Raw genomic sequence first — 13,358 nt, forward strand, 5'->3', positions numbered from 1 at the left:
TGACACATCTGGACTGTTGGGAACAATGTCTACCTGCAGGTTGACAGCACAGCACAATAGTATTACTGTCACTTTGATCAGCCTGCCAACTTCCTAACATCCACCCACTAAGTGGCATTTCTGTGTCTCTGTGTCAGTGGATCTTCATGGACTGCTCCTTACAAAACTGTCACAGCCTCACGTAAATCGACAGTGCATGTAATGGTCTCAAACCTATGGGCAACACTGAGTGGCCCAACTTTCCCTCTCGATAGGGGCATTGTCATGGTATTTTCATCATGGGATATTAATTACCTAAATGTGACAGCCGGTCTGCCAGCATGTCAATGTGGTTATAATGTTTCCTGTACCCTGGTGGATATCCTATTTCTCTTGGTTTGACAGTAGGTTCTTCTGTTCGAGTTGGTGGTTATGACACAGCTGATTGTCTGATGACAATTTCAGGTGTAGCTGTGCGTTCCAGAATTTGTGCACCTTAAGCTGTAGAATAGCAGTTAATGGTAGTGCACGGCCATTTGGACCAACTGTTTCTGTTTTATGTTCTTCCTGGAGCATGTGATTTGGTTTGTCTCCTGTTGGAGCAGAGAGTTTTGTTGGGTAAAGCAGTATTTGGTGCCCATGTCAATGGAGATTAATAAGTGACAGTACATATTAGCATTCTGTCTGTGCTGAGTTAACCGAAGACTAGCAGATATTTTATGTTTTTTTTATATCTCACTCTGTGGATGGCACGCATGGGAAGTTTAATGGTAATGCACTACAGGGCTTATTTTCATTTGACATATCTCTTTGTATCCTAAAATGTACCTTATGATTTTGTCTGCAGATATGCAGAGTTATTTGTGCCTGTGTATTGTGATACATGAGGAAATAGGGTGTATTATATAATGTATTGCATGGTTGTGCTCCCTCACTGAGTAATACACTTACCAACCCTTTTAGGACCCTTAGATTTTGTTTGTCAGAATTTCTGCTCAACCCGGGATAGATGTGACTCTGAGCAGCAAGGCTTCCACAAAGGAAAAGGTGTAAATAATTCAAGTAGAACCAGATTAATGTATTTGTATTTAAATTTAGACACCACAACCACCAAGATCCACTTGTGGGTTCCAGAGATATGGAATTTACAAGGTATAATAAACTTGGTTATTTCACTCAACCCTGAACACACATTGGCAAATTCATTATAATAATAATTTGTATTTGTATAGCTCACATATCACCCCCAGGAGGGGCCTCAAAGCGTTGGTACGCATACCGCTGTGGAACCCATCCTGGCTTTCCCTGTGAAGTGCCCACTCCTCAAGGTGAGGCCAAGCATCCCAGCGTTGTTGGGGCCGTTGTGGAGATTAAGCAAACTATTGCCCAGAGTTGCAGAGTGGGACCCATGATTAGAGTAGGCACCTAGGCGAGAATTATCGAGTCCGCGGACACTGAGCCCAAGATCCTGCCGCGTTGGGTCTTGAACCCTGGTCCCGGGCCTGACCCCTGCTTCAGGGTCTGCCGCCTCTAACCAGTGAGCCACACTTTATCACACTGAATACTACTTGGAATGCGGCGACTTAAGAGTCACTTTAAACAACCAACTCCAAGAGGGAGCCAGTCAGGGGTACCAAGCAAGTCCTCAGAAACAGTTACTTCAGCAGCTGAAGCAGTCTTTAGTCAGTCTCATGCGCTTTGCAGGGCTTTGCTATGGAAGTGATCCTGGTGTAAGGGATGAAGGATGCTGAAGATGTTCAAAGGATGCTGCGGATGCAATGCAGCCGATGGGGGTCTTGTTGCAACGACTCTTCAGTCCACAAAGGGGATGAGGCAGCCCTGGTCACAGGGTCGACTTCCCTTAAAGACCTCTTAGTGCTGGCAGAAACCTATTTGCCACTGGACAACCAGTCACCCTGTATCGCGGACACATGCCAATCCTTCCTGGGTTGATAACTCATCATCTTGGGTTCCACCTGCACCTTGACACCAATCTTGGGCTCAGCAAACTCCGCTGCAACTTTATGCGTTAGGTCCAGATACCTGGTGCTTCATGACGGTGTTTGATGGCCGGTTAAAGGCTTTAGGCAATCAACTTGTCACAGCAGGGTTCTCAGATGTAGTGTCCCTGTGCTGGGAGCAGGAGGTCAACTCACTGACCCTTGGAGTCTCTTGGCTTTGGCTGGGCTCTGGAGATGGCTTTTTCTCCAGCAAGACACAGAAGACACAGTTCCTCTCCTAGCCACCAGGTTTAGTAGGTGCAGTGCATGTTGGTGCAGCCTGTCTTTGATTTTTCCACGGTGCAGCAGGATAGTCCTTCTCCTGTCCTTCTTCCAGTTCAGTCAAGATTTGAGTGAGGGTTGACCTACTTGTGCACTTGTGCTCAGAAAATGCCCTCAGGGCAAGATGCTGCAGGTAGCCAATGGGATACCTGGTTCCCCCCACCAGATGACCCCTTCCTGTGAGGTGTAGCATCTGAGCATCCCAGGGTCCACCATTCTGCCCACTTTAAATATGGCATGACCCTTCTCCCAGCGTTTTGAACTCCCTAGTCCAACAGAGGTGTGGCTACCTAGGGGGCTACACACACACCTGGAAAACTGGTTTAGCAACTGGTTTACCATCTCCTGTCCCAAATGTCAGCCTGTCTGCCTGAACAATGGAGCAGCACCTGTCACAAGTGTTACCCATTTGCCCTTCAAAGGCAACTTCTCCTTTGAAGCTCTCGTTTTGGTCCAATACCCTCGTGGATCCTGCAGGAGGGAGATGACACCTCCTTCTAGAGCAGGACCCTATTGCATCCTTTCCTGGGAGTCATTAGCACATCTCCCAGGAGGACAGAAAGTTGTGTCAGCTATAAGGCCTGTGTGCAACCAGTATGGGTACAGGGGACTGAAGACGACAAAGTTGTAACTTTGCTAAAGTTGCACACTGAAACTTGTTACATTCATTTCGGCATGAGAAACAAGTCAGGTGTGCCTTTGTTCAGAGGCAACTTGAGAGGCACACCGGCTTCCCCCTTTTTTAACAGGCTCTTATTTAAATCCCACATCAGCGCTCCCAGCAGCAGCAGCGCTCCCACCCCTCGCCGCACCCGCTTCGCGGGTGCCGCATCGACGGGAGCTGAGGACACAGAGACTGCGGGGCAATCACTCAGGCGGTAAGGCGGCTGTGGGCGCGAGGCGTCAGCGGGGCTGCGAGTGTGCGGGGACTTCATTTCCCAGAAGTCCCTGCAAGACCAAGGAAGAGCTTCCGGTCCGCTCTCCCTGCTGGCCCGCCCCCCGCCCCCGCCCTCACCTACGAGATCCTTCAAGAGGCGACCTGGGCCTCCAGCGTGTGGTCCACCTACTTTGTTCAGAGGCAACTTGAGAGGCACACCGGCTTCCCCCTTTTTTTAACAGGCTCTTATTTAAATCCCACATCAGCGCTCCCAGCAGCAGCAGCGCTCCCACCCCTCGCCGCACCCGCTTCGCGGGTGCCGCATCGACGGGAGCTGAGGACACAGAGACTGCGGGGCAATCACTCAGGCGGTAAGGCGGCTGTGGGCGCGAGGCGTCAGCGGGGCTGCGAGTGTGCGGGGACTTCATTTCCCAGAAGTCCCTGCAAGACCAAGGAAGAGCTTCCGGTCCACTCTCCCTGCTGGCCCGCCCCCCGCCCCCGCCCTCACCTACGAGATCCTTCAAGAGGCGACCTGGGCCTCCAGCGTGTGGTCCACCTACTTTGTTCAGAGGCAACTTGAGAGGCACACCGGCTTCCCCCTTTTTTAACAGGCTCTTATTTAAATCCCACATCAGCGCTCCCAGCAGCAGCAGCGCTCCCACCCCTCGCCGCACCCGCTTCGCGGGTGCCGCATCGACGGGAGCTGAGGACACAGAGACTGCGGGGCAATCACTCAGGCGGTAAGGCGGCTGTGGGCGCGAGGCGTCAGCGGGGCTGCGAGTGTGCGGGGACTTCATTTCCCAGAAGTCCCTGCAAGACCAAGGAAGAGCTTCCGGTCCGCTCTCCCTGCTGGCCCGCCCCCTATATCATAAGCTCCGCCTCCCGCAGCGCGGGACGCAGCACGGGCGAAGACAGGGCAAAGACTGGCCCGTTTGAGGCCGTTCGAGGACATAGAGGACTGGCCTGGCCCACCCCCCTTGGACCGTGCGACCTGACTTGTCCCTCTTTGAGCAGTAAGTACATTGCTGGTACCGAAACCTAATTATATCATGAATACCCGGGGGAGTCGCAGTAAAACTGCAATGGGGCTGAGTAAGCCCAGCGGGACATTGGATGATTTCCTTGTAAAGACTAACCTAGCAATTGATGCTGAAATCACCAAATTGCAGACCAGGGTGTCACTTGAGCTTGATGCAGCACGTAGGCTTTCTCAGACCTTTGCCAATTCCAAAAAATCTTCCCTAGGGAAAATCGCGTCGGCTGTATCCCCACAACATCCTTCCTCCCCTCACCCACTGTTAATTCATGCTGATATTCACCCTGTTCCCCTACCTGTTTCCCTCCCGCTAGAGCCCGTACCTATTTCTCTCTCTATATCCCCTGAAAGCCTTGAGGGAACAGCGCCCACTCGATCTGGATCAGGAACGGCGACTAACTTCCCGGATAGTCTTAATCCCGCCAACTTTTTTGCCCCTGCTGAAAAATTTAAAATTATAGACGGTCCAATTTAAAAAAAGAAAAATAGTGCAAGATCTGCCCATGCCCGTAAAAGATCAGCCTATGCCCGCAAAAAAGCTAAAATTGCAAGGCTCCAGTTTTTTAACAACAGGCGAACACTACCAATTGCGGGGGAGACCATACAAGCGTCCAACTTGGATAACAACCCAAATGGGGGGGCCAAGGAACACAGTGAGCTAAACGTGCTCCCTGACCACACCCAAGTTCCTTCCCCCACCCATAGTGAGAGCCCAATGGAGGGAGGACAAACTGAGACAGGGAAGGGCAATAATAATAAGGGGGTTGACGATGAAGATTTCCTTAAGAAAGTCTGGGCCACATTAAAACAGCTATTGTCACCTCTGGAACTCAGACTTTCACGCATCGAGAACAATCTACTCGAGATGGATAAGACCCTAGTCTCCCTGGCTACCCTCAGCCTAAAACAACTGGAATCAAGCTATCCTGATATCACTGAGGGTATTAACCATGATGATGACGATGGTATTTATCCGGCCCCAGTATCTAATGCTAGTCCCCTTGCCCCTCAAACAATGCCTCCGGTTTTGCCCCTACCCTTACCCCCACCAAAACCGACCCCAATACCTAAACCACGGTCTAAGTTAAACGTTCCCTCTCCACTAATACCAGGGCTCCCAATACCAATGCTAAAACGCCCCGACAATCAGACTTCATCCAAATCTATCACTAACGCTGTCTTTAAGCCTAATAAGACTACCATCCCCCCTACTGAGCTCATAGCCAACCAGCACCATGGTCGCCAGAATTTTCGCGGGGGATATATCGATCTCCCTCCTGACGCCGGCCCTTATGTTGCCATATTGGCTGGTGTACCACCACTCGATCCGCATTCTGTGGAGACTCAATGGTCCCTAAAGAATAAGGTGATCCACTGGCTCAACATAAATAGGCAGCCCCCTAATCCCGGCAGGACAGGGGTTCTAATGGTTAGGAGAGTGCCATGGGTCGGTCGTAGCAATAAGTCCATCCCTGGAGACTGCGTAGTGGTTTCATTTGCAGACCCCCACACAGCTCAACATATCACTAGATGGGAAGCTCAGGATACTGACCACTCTATCGTCACCAGACCCCTAACCTTCTTCTATCCTCCAAAACAGACCGTTGAGCCATCTAGGGCCTGGTCATTAGTCCACAACCGTAGATGGAAAGGATATGGGGACGGCTGGCAACCAACTAATAACTGGTGGGAAGGAGCGCCCACTAGGAACAGGTTTGACTGCCTCGACCAGGTGGATTGACTGGGAATCAGGGTCGCTCCTCTTCACACCAACTCCCTAAATCCCTTAGCAGAGAGCATTCTGAGCGAAAACCTAAACCCCACACCCCAAGTTTCTAGCGATATGGGGACAGATTTAAAACCATCTAAACAGCACGCTCTCCCTGCACAGGCTAGACGACAGGCAGACCTTACGTACTTGCAAAATCCGAAAGGTACAATGGGGAAGAGAGGGCATCAGCCACATCCACAGGAAACTGGAAAACCAATGCACTCTCTCCTTTCCTGGAACGTAGCAGGCCTAGGTAGCAAGATCACCCACAAACCTTGGCTGGAGATTGTGTAGAAGTATGGCATTATATGCCTACAAGAGACATGGCTTATAGAGGAAGTACACATGCTAGGCTACCGAACCCTTCATTCACCAGCGGCGCCATCAGCTCAGGGGCGCAACAAGGGGGGCCTGTGCACATATATCTCGAACACAGGGGATGTCAAAGTTTGTAAATTCAAATCTAACCAATACTTCCAAATCATATTATTTAAATGGGGCACTTCGCAAAAGGTGATCCTTGTGAATTTTTACAATAACTTGCCGATTAACGAAGTGGAATCAAACTTGAACATTATGATTCATTACATCCATAAATTGAGAGATCAAGGATCTGGGGATCACATAATACTGTGGGTGGGCGACTTTAATTGTACCGTCTGTCCGTCTTCTGAGTTAGGTTTGTGCGGCCTATCAGATCTAGGGGAGGACGGTCCCTTACACTTCTCCCACTCCATTACTGGGTCCTTCCTTAATAATGTTATCTTTACCTTTGACCTCAATTTTATTAATCAGGTATGCTCCCCCCCGGTTCCCTTTGCCCCAACGTTTAATGGAAGAGGCTGTGGATCCATAATTGACTTCGCCCTTATATCATCTACCCACCCTGATTTTGTAACCTTTTGGGAAACGGGGGAAGACCCTATGAGTGATCATTATCCCATTACTTTTGGGGTAAATCTCATGGATAGTAAGGAAAAGGAACCCAGTGGGTCCCCATATCCAATCGAGATTACTCTAACTAAGACCAATGGGTATGTAATTAAATGGGAGAAAATGAATCCAGCATCCTTCTTTCAAAATTTTATATGCTCTTGTTCTATGGACATATTTGCCTGCTTACAGGAAGACACTGACCCAGAGAGCATTATGGCTGCTTTCTCTAATATTCAGCGCCACATAAAAAACGCTCTGACAAGAAACTGCAAAGCCAATGGGAGCCATACCCGAGGGTGGTTTGATTCCGGATGTACTTCCACGCTGAAAAACTTAAAGAAAGTTCTGTCCGCTGATCCGAAAGACAGGGTACAAATTCGCCAAGCGAGACATGACTACAAGCTGGCAATTAATCAACGGAGGGCGACCTTGAAGCAAGAGGCCTGGGAATCTCTGGGGGAAGCAGCTAGGTCTAAGGATAGTAACGCCTTCTGGAAAGTCATAAGATCTGTTTATAACTCAAAAGATAGGGATAACTCTGTAGAGGTGGCCATAACGGCTGAGCTCTGGGTAGAACATTATGGTAACCTCTATTCAAATAATACACAGGGTAACCCCCTTAAATCTCGGAAGGTCATCTCCCTCACAGACAGCATAAACCAGGATGACAAGCTTACCGTCTTCCCAGTATCTCCTTATCCCATTGAATTAGTTTTCACCACATTAGAAGTGGAAGATGCCCTCAGAGACAGTCCATCAGGTAAAGCTCCGGGCCCGGATCAAACCCCAGTGGATGTTTATAAATCAGATCCAGACTTCTGGGTCCCCTTGTTAACCAACGTATTAAATATGGGAAATAAATGTGGCTTTATTTCCACTTGGTCGGACGCGATCGTAGTTCCCATATTTAAAAAGGGGAATAGGGACGACCCGGCTTGCTACCGTCCAATATCTTTATTGGACGGCCTTATGAAAATAGCTGGAAGGATAGTCCTCAAGAGGATCCAACACTGGGAAGAGGAGAAGAGGGTTATCTCGGAGTGCCAATATGGGTTCCGAAAGGGTCTGGGGACATTGGAGCAATGTCTAAACTTGTCCCTATTAGTCTCCAAATACACGCAGGCCAAAAAAGGGGACCTTTTTGTTACCTATGTCGACCTCAGCTCCGCATTTGATTGTGTGGACCACGCGCTGCTTTGGTCGACACTGGAAGACATTGGGGTGGACCCTACCATCCTCACATTCATTAAAGAATTATACAGAGATGCAGGGGCCAGAGTAAGATTTGGGACCCAGGGGCAATGTTCACAGAAATTCGCCATAAACAGAGGGGTAAGGCAAGGCTGCATACTTGCCCCCTTGCTTTTTACATTGTACATAAACTCTATCGCTGAGAGCTTAATAACTCTGTCAAGCGATTTCCCGACTGTTAATGGAAGGCCCGTACCCATCCTTTTATATGCCGATGACGCGGCCATCATGTCCAGGACCAAAGTAGGTCTGCAGAAGGCTGTAAATGAATTTTCATCTTACATGGGTAAAAGAAATTTAAAGGTGAACATATCCAAAACTTTCTCCATGCCCTGTTCCCAAAAGAAAAACAGACCACCATGTTCAATATACTTAGATCAGCAAAAGATTGCAATTACAGACTCTTTTTGCTATTTGGGCATTGTGTTTGATAGGCGGGGAAGGTGGAAACACGCAGTGTCAGCTAGGAAACTTGCCTTTGCCCGTGCTATAGGCGCTTTAAGAACCTTCGCTGCCAAAATTGGGGGCAAACCCACTCGAGAAATGTTACAGATTTACCAGGCAAAGTGTATAGCTACGGCCACATATGGTGCAGGTATTTGGGGTGTCGAGAATGTGTCCTCACTGCAAACATGTGAGAACATTTTTATTTGCTACCTAATAGGTGTGCCTAAAACTACCTCGACATTTATGACCCACATTGAGGCCGGGGTTAAATACCTTAGTGATATCATAAAAATATCACCCTGTTTGCTTTGGCATAAGATCTGGACCACAGAACAATGCAATTTGAACAGAAATCTCATTAAAGACTGTATGGCTTTGGATGGGGCACCAAAAGTCAAATGGTTGCGCTACGTCCAAATGATGTTTTCTAAAATTGGACACCCTGAATTCTATGACGAACCAGAGTCTACACAAACCCTGACTAGATCTGCCCTTAAAAAATTATTATTCATACACTTAGAGAGTGTAAGATGGGACACTGAGAAACACAAAGGTAATATCCTGAGCTATCAGCAAATTACTCCAACTGAAGGCCTGCAACTCTACTTAGGGATCGAAAAAGCAACCTATGCTCGCATGCTTTTAGCCAGGCTGCGTCTAGGGATCTTTTTTCGCTTGGTCACCTTGCCAAAACAGAATGATTGGGCCTCATTGAAATTAACATGTCCATGTGATGACCGCTCAACACAGAGTAATATACACATCATGTTCTTTTGCAAACTGTATACCACCCCGAGGAAATCGTTCCTCTTACCCTTACTTAAACGGTGGGGAATAAGAACATGTAAACTTGCATACTCAAAATTATTGCATCTAGAAGATGTGGACGTTATCTTTGTTGTCTCTCGCTTTTTAATGGCAGTGATGAAACTTAGAAATACAATGAGTTAACCAACAAGGGCCAACATTGATCGACTAGGGTTAAATGAGGTCATTTGTTTATAGTACTGAAATAGACTCTAATCCTCGGAGAAATGTCTCATCTATCTTTGAAATTTTGCATATGTTAACATTTTGTCTATTCTGTTTGTAGAAATTGTATTTGTATGCTTTTATGATTTCTTGAAAAACTCATTTTTGTAATTTTGCCCATCTGAATATTCTTTTAAATTGCCTGTATAAACTTTTACTTGTACGCTTTTATGATTTCTTGAAAATCGAATAAAGCTTTTTTGATTTGATTTGATTTGAAGTCAGGTGTAATTTACCAAGATGTTTGATACCGTGGATGATGCACTTTGGCAGCACCATTCCAAAGTTAGCATAGCTGAGGGTCAGCATGTAACTCTAAACCTCCGATTGGGCAACCAAGCTTTTCCACAGCAAAAACAACATTTCCACATTTTCACTGTCAAAACATGTAAACTTATTTATTCTGCCCTGCCGTGGAATATGTTTCACTCTGCCTTAGGACTCGAAAGGCCTGCCACAGGGGTGACTTACACATATGCCAGTGGGAAGTCCAGCTTTGCCATTGCTTTAAATGGCAAAGTCGAGCCCGCAGTTAAACCTGCTTTTCTAGTCTTGAAATGGCAGGTGGGAGTTGCGTTTTACTCGTGTCCCACCTAAAGTGGCACAATCAGTGCTGCATACTCTTGGGGACCCTCTAACTTACACGCCGTGGGTACCCTGCAGAACATCTACTAGGAGTTTCTGGTAAATTAGCTCAGTCAATTGGGCAGAAGCCAATACGAGGTCTGGTTAGCAGGCCTCAGTGCACTCTCAGAGTTGAAACACCATCAGTATCTGTCAAAAAACCTGAGAGGATACCTTACAAAAAGAGGCATTTCCTTACATGATTATTGTGACATAACACTATATAAAATGCTGCTGTGAGTTGTGTGGTCTTCCAGGCTGTGACTTCAGTTGGCATGCATCTTTAAGTGAATGTGGAAGGGCACTCACCAGTGACTGTTGATGCTGACACAGACTTGTTGATGTTGCTCGTTCCTGTCATTGCCTTTGACAAGCCTCTCAATGAAGGTGAGGCACATAATTCGATGTGGGATGCACCGTGATTTCCTGCTGCTTTATTTTATCTGCTCGACAACTTAATTTAAGTATGGGAATGCAGGTTAAACTGCCTTTTCCTGATTTATTTTTTCTTTGATTGTCTTATTGTTACTCCATGTGCATATATATGTTGTCATATACATGACCAGATTTGTTTCTTGGCTGAAGGAATGGCCTTCTATGGTGACGCAAGTGCTATATGTGCACTTGTGTGATCTTTTTTACAGAAGGGGCCACACAAGTGTCTGCAGGCCCTTCTGTATTACAAAAGTGCCCCAGGGCATGTGCACCCACAAGAGAGGGTGCACATGCCCTTTTGCTAAAAATTTGTATCTGGTTCTAAATCGCAATTTGCAATTTCTTATTTAGAGGCTGAGACTACTAAGATATCAAATATTATTTGGGAATTTACATTTCACTATTTACTATTTCCTGCAAATTCTGAATAGGAAAAGTAGATTGGAACATCAGGGCCCTGCTAAGGATTTTAGAGTAACAACACATAAATAAGTGGAGGCAAGTTCAGATGGTGAAAGCAGGAAGTTTAAGTGCCAGAAAAGATAGAAATGGCCTGAAGAAGGAATATTTTTCTGCTTGTTTCTCTTGTACATTGCAGATATGTTCCAGATAATTGAAAAGCAATGTATTTCCATTGAAGGTAAATTGCCGCCCAATCCAAAACAATCATGAATGACTTAATGACCCCTGGTTGTCAGGGGCACTGTCTATATTTGAAATATGCTACTAAGAGAACCACACAAAGATTATCCTTTCGAAGACCAAAATAATGATGTTTAGTTGTGGTAAAAGGAATGCCCCGAAAATTGTTATCTGCATACATTTATGATAGACGTTGTCCTACTATTTAGATGTCTTCTTCATGTATAATCTAGAGTTCATTAACCATGTTACAGATGAAACAAATAGTGAGGCATGTATTGCAGGGGGCTAGCAAAAGATTTTTATGAATACAGGAGTGTAACAAACAGATGATGTTGTAAACTCTTAGACAGCAAAGATCGCTAGGACGGTACAAGGCATCTTAAGATGTTAGGTGCTGTACAAGGCATCCTGGGATCCACTTTGGTACCAAACCTATAAAGTTATAAAGCCGTTTGGGAGCAGGATAACCGAGTTAAAGGAGGTGGCAACAGAAAGTACTGCATTGGTGGAAGACCCTTAGGAAGTGCATGAAGGCTGCCCCATAGATTCATATGGAAACACGATGCCTTATTTGGACTGATTTAGAGAAGCCACAGGGATGGGGCAATGGTTCCCAAGAGAAGCAGCATTGTTCAAATGGAGAGCTTAGGATATTAAGTCACCAGAAATGGCGACTTTATGCAAAAAATATATTTTCTGCATACTCATAACTGCAAGAGTTACATAGACAACAGACGTGGGCCCGGTTTATCAAAAGTGCCCTACCAACATAACGTTAAAGATGTGTTAATCATCTGGTATGGTTGTACTAGCATGGACTAAGGGGAATATTTACAATGAAAGTAACGAAGCGTGTGTTAGCCTCCTTGGCTTAACACTGCGCTTCATCACTTCTGAAACGCAGGGCTGCCCCATAATTACAACAATATGGTGCAGCCCTGTGTTTCCCCCTGTGCTGGCGCTAAATTTAGCTGCCCTGCACCAACGCAGGCACCCTTGCAGGGGAAGATTGTTTATGTGCAGTAAGGTGTTCCTTTGGCAGGAAGGAAAGAGGTTGAGAAGACAGGAATGGAATTGTCTACAGTCAACATTGTATGCATGCTTTTATATCACGATCCTCGCATGTTATCTAAATATCCAGTTGATATGTATGGTTCCCCATGGCTTTTTGTATCTATGTTCAGGTTTTATGCATATCTGTCCAATAGCATAGATAAGATAACAAAAGAAAGGTTGTATCCTAGAAGATTGTTTACCGAAATGTCTATCATGTCCAAAATACTGTTTGCAAAGATATTGTTATAGTCCTTTTAGATTTTCTATAATTAGCTCAAATTGGACGATATTTTTGAAGAATATACTTAGGGCACAATTTTTAATATCAGGCTATATTCTGACGTTCAGTCAGTGAGGTAGCTTAGTACACAAACACATGTCTCTGACTGACCACACACAATTTAAATCCTTAAACCCAAGGCCCGTCTCCTCCAGTGCTGTGATACTTTTTAACTAATGGGTTACTTCACACCCAAGACTTCATAATTTTCATTTTACAAATGATGTCCAGGTCAAATTTTTGTTGTTTATCTGGGGTTGGGGGAGTTATAAAAGAATCCAGGTTCTGTGATTTACCCTACAGGGGCCTGATATAATATTCAAAATATGGGGGGGAAGGTATATGCATTTAGTATGCTTCAAGAAAGTATTTGCTGTGCTAATATCAACCTTTTCCAAAAATTCTGAATCAGTGTAGAAAACATAGAATAATAGTTTACCTCCTTTTTTTGCAGTTTGGGCTGTTAATTGTGTAAAGTATACCTACTTGTAATTTGTGAGGGAAATGTGAAAAACATGGGTAAACCCAAAAAGTTATCGGCTTCTGATATACAACATTTCTAACTAAAAACGGTCATAGTGAACGTAAATAAGAAAAAGAGAAATAGAAGATATGTTTTTCATCTCTGATTCTTCTTTAGGTGAAGGTATATCACAAAAGTAATCCACTGTTATGTCCGCTAGACTATTCCCATCACAGCACCGCGC

At 45.8% G+C, this 13,358-nt stretch overlaps 1 protein-coding gene across 2 annotated transcripts in view; it reads left to right on the top strand.

Annotated features, from left to right (window-relative positions):
* The window catches only part of LOC144829528 (SH2 domain-containing protein 1A-like), a 600,010-nt gene that overhangs the window by 453,844 nt on the left and 132,808 nt on the right, over window positions 1-13,358 (top strand). The gene's annotated exons all lie outside the window — the stretch shown is intronic.

This window comes from Lissotriton helveticus, chromosome 4_1, assembly GCF_964261635.1.
Source record: "Lissotriton helveticus chromosome 4_1, aLisHel1.1, whole genome shotgun sequence".
In the NCBI taxonomy this organism is placed as follows: domain Eukaryota; kingdom Metazoa; phylum Chordata; class Amphibia; order Caudata; family Salamandridae; genus Lissotriton; species Lissotriton helveticus.